At 33.1% G+C, this 4,216-nt stretch overlaps 1 long non-coding RNA gene across 1 annotated transcript; it reads left to right on the forward strand.

The window, feature by feature from the left end:
* Window positions 1-378: 378 nt before the first annotated feature.
* Window positions 379-3,435, forward strand: LOC106685101 (uncharacterized). The gene is made up of 2 exons (XR_001343789.2): window positions 379-511; window positions 3,294-3,435. It is a non-coding gene; the product is annotated as an uncharacterized lncRNA (long non-coding RNA).
* Window positions 3,436-4,216: the final 781 nt, after the last annotated feature.

Below are 4,216 nucleotides of genomic sequence, written 5' to 3' on the forward strand. Positions count from 1 at the left end.
TATTTATTTTATGCCGACGTTTCGACCTGAGTTTCAGGTCTTCATCAGGGGTTGTGGCGTGTAGAGGGAAGATTGGTTAGACGAACTCAGTTACATAATAATTGCATAAATTGCGGGGGTGTAAAGTAGACTTTCATGACAGAACAAGCTTTTATAAAATTAATATTGATAAAAATTTAGTAATTTTTCGATTACTCTTAAACGTAATTTTTTTTTTAAAACTATTTGAAACAGATAGATTAATAAAATTAAAGGAGCTATACTCTTAAGTCGTACGTTATTATCGTACGCTTATTAGGTTTTTATTGTTATCCATTAAATAACGAAATTATGCTTGTTAATACAAAAATTTCTATTTCCATTTATGTATGTATATGTTAAACATGTTGTAGTGAAAAAGGTATTCTTTTATTTTTTTTACTTTGAAACATGTGTAAAATTAATTCAAGTGAATAATCCACTCATGTAGTTCACTTAATCGTTGTGAAGTAATCCACATGAAAATCTTAAGGTAAGATTAGAATTAGTTTGGGTCAATTCGATTTTCTTCAACAAATAGTTTTATTGTGAAATACCGAGAAAATAAGTGCAAACCGGGACCCTTGTATCTTGAATTAAGGCAGGAGTTACTTTCTGTGTCCTTTCAATCAAGAGTGATTAAAATCGATTTTTTTATTTTTTATTTTAATTTTTTGAATTATAATTCCTGCGATTAAATTTTAGCAATAGGGACTTTGATATACTGGGACTTATTTTTTAAAATAGAAGTTTTAGATTTTAAGTCTTTGAGGTATTAATGTTGTTTCGATTTAAGTATATATCTAGGTTATATTTAGGATATAGGTTAGCAATTATTAATCGTGTTATATAGTTCATCGAAAATTAATATAGATTTCCTAAATTTGTTGATTGAAACAATTAGATTAAATTTCTACCACTAAACTGCTGCCTGTATTATTTCTATTCAAATTTTCTGTATGGCAGCTTTAATTTGATAATGTCACATTTATTTTTAGGTTATTTGGTTTTACATTGCTTGTAGGAGAAACCAATTATGTTTTTTCCTTATTTGGTAAAATATCTTTTGACTGGCTCTAATCGATAATCGTTGTTTCCGATTTTCATTTGATAGTTTCTCTTGGATAAGAAGGGAAAATGTTAGTTTTAACCAGATATGTTTTAGAACGGGACCAAGTTTCAAGTTTCATTTCTACTTTCACACTTACTATTATATATACACCTACTATCACATGACTATTATAAGGCCTATTTGCATATTCGCTGTTGAGTTTTGGGACTCCACCAAACCTTCAAATTCCTCTCGTATCCAATCCTTACAATCAAAAATCCTTGGTAATATCTTCATAGTCCTTGCTTTGTCACAAATAAAATGGTCCATAAAGATCTTAATGTACCATATGTAACAAACCCGGACCAGACATCAATCCTTCCATTTTAATGTTTACTTCACTTCTACTTGTTTACTTCTATTATTCTAATGGCATAAACATGGATCACCTGTGCCAAAGTTGTCGGGTTCCGGAGACCGCAAGTACATCGTACTCGCCTGTACCATCTATGAGGCACTGATAGCCAAGATAATGAGGAAGATATGATATCCTCTATCTTCTGAAGGAGAGCGATCTCCCTCAGCAGATGGCGAAAGAAAACTGCCCGTACCACAAGGCCTTTGTGTACATGTGGAACCAACCCACTCTCTCACAACAACAGCAACCGCTCTATTCACTTCTCCCAGGGCAAAAGGCACCCGCGAGGCCTCCTAGTACAAGAGTCCAAGAGGAGAAAAAAGCTATAAAAAAAACTATTTTTTCATTTGGAGCTCTATATCTTAAAAAGTAGGAACAGCACAATAAAGCCTAAGAGAGCGTAGTTTAAAGAAGAGCAAATTTGTTAAAATATGAGCCCTAATAGAGTTATTTACGTTAAATAGTTTTCGAGATATAGCTTTTTAAAAAGCAACATTTCACAAAAATTATGAAATGGGACGTATATATTGTATATATTTTAATCCCATACAATAATATAATATTGTATGGGACGTACTGAAAGATCAGTAGGTAGTGAATTTATTTTGAAAAATGTATATATCAAAAGCCATTTGATGAACAGATGTCTATTAGCACTCGAATTAAAGCTAGTTTAATGAGCTATAAAGTAGTTTATGATGTTTATCTTCGTAGGAGTAGTAGTTTTCATGAAATTTTCTAAAATAAATTGATTTATAGTTGTTCCGACAAATTTTCATATGCCAAATTTATATTCATATGTGAATTTATAAAAACTACTACCCCTACGAAGAAAAGTGTCATGAACTACTTTATAGTAAGTTAAATTTCCTTTGTTTTGAGTGTTGGTAGACATATGTACGTCTTATGGATCTAGAGATTTTTTTTTTTTTTAAATCCAACATTTTATACGAACAAGAAATTAGCATTTTATGAGTTTATTTTGTCAAATATCATAAAAACTACTATTCCTACAAAAATAAACATTATTAACTATTTTGTAGTAAATTTAACTAGCTTTAATTTGAGCGCTGGTAGACATCTGTACGTCCAAACAACTATAAATCAATTTATTTTAGCAAATATTATGATAACTACTACTCCTACGAAGGTAAAGGTCATAAACTACTTTATAGTGCGTTAAACTAGTTTTAATTTGAGTGCTAATAGACATCTATACGTCACATAGTTCCTGAGGCATAGATTTCTAAAAATAAATTAACTTCCTACTGATATTTCAGTACATTTTTACAAAATTTTGCTTTTTAAAAGGCTATATGTCGAGAACTATTGGACGTTAATAGCTCTTTTAGGGCTAATATTTCAGCAAATGGTAGTTTTTAAGATATAGATCGAATGAAAAATTAATGTTTTTTTAAGGTTTTGAAACAACCACCATTTTTTATTCCCCCTACCTATACTTGGCAGACTCATCAATTTCGACCAGTAATTATACCTAGTTTTCATTGAAGTAATTAAAAATTGGGGTGAGATAACTGCCTTTTTTTCTTCCCGGCTCTTGTATTATCCGGACACGACAAAAGAGGAGGATATTTTTGGAAGAGCAAGCTGTTTGTACAGCTATATAGGAATATGTAAATTGTTTTTATTGCAGCAATGGGGCCGCCAACACCCGTATTGCCTAACAAGCAGGGTAGGGATAAATAAATAAAATAAAAAATCTATTATTCTAAGTAAGGAATATTTTAATATCTACATTATTGTTATGGAGAAAAAACATAATATAGATATATATTTTTTTTTCAGAAGTTAATAGTGGTCAAGAGGGGATTAGGGACGGGCATCAAGATGAGTGTGATATTGAACAGGGTATTACAAAAATTTAGCACCAGTTTACCTTTTTTTGGACTGCAAGAATTATCGAAGTTAAGAGGATATCACGCTGAAGTTTGCCCACCAGAAATTTGCCCTGGGGAAGTGCCAGGAAGATCGAAATGTTGCATCAAGAAGTCTCCCCCACGTCCCTGCTTGCTCCCGTTGGCGAGTTGCTGCTCAGTGCCTAGTCATTTGTGCCCGCGGCCTCTCAGACCTCCTCAACCGGAGTGCTGTCCCATCATATTCCCTGCTCCAAGCTGTGGTTACTGCCCCGGACCGTGTCCTAGGCCGAGGGACATCCCCTACTGATTAATGTAGTATGTATATTTAAATATATACATGTAGACCCACAAATAAATAACTTTCTTAAGAAAAATTGTTGTATTTTTTTTTTTTGGCCAAGACTCCCATTGGAGTCCTATACTGCCTAACCATGGTTGGGGGTCAAAGTTCTTCATTTTGTGGGACCGCCACTCAATGAAAAAAGTCAACGTCCCAGGCCGGATTCAAACCGGCACCACCAATAGAAATCAAATAGGTAAGACTGTGTCTTAACCACTGAGCTATGGGTGGCCCGTTGTATTATTAATATGGTTTAGTTAAATATGATTAGCTAATGGCTCATCCCAAATCAACTCAACACAGTTTTGAACCATGCCATCTCATATTTTATTCAAATTTCAAGCAGAAGTTATATATGTTAGCCTAGAAAATATGCGAAATTGTACCGAATTCACTCGTTTTTGAATCGCTCAAAAGCTTCCCTAGATTAGCCACAGGTAAGGAATAATTATAATTTTACAGTATATCCCATGCACTTTCATGTGATCAGTACTATACGACATAGGTTAAGA

Source organism: Halyomorpha halys, unplaced genomic scaffold, assembly GCF_000696795.3.
Source record: "Halyomorpha halys isolate HHAL.00 unplaced genomic scaffold, Hhal_1.1 Scaffold31.1, whole genome shotgun sequence".
Taxonomy (NCBI): Eukaryota; Metazoa; Arthropoda; class Insecta; order Hemiptera; family Pentatomidae; genus Halyomorpha; species Halyomorpha halys.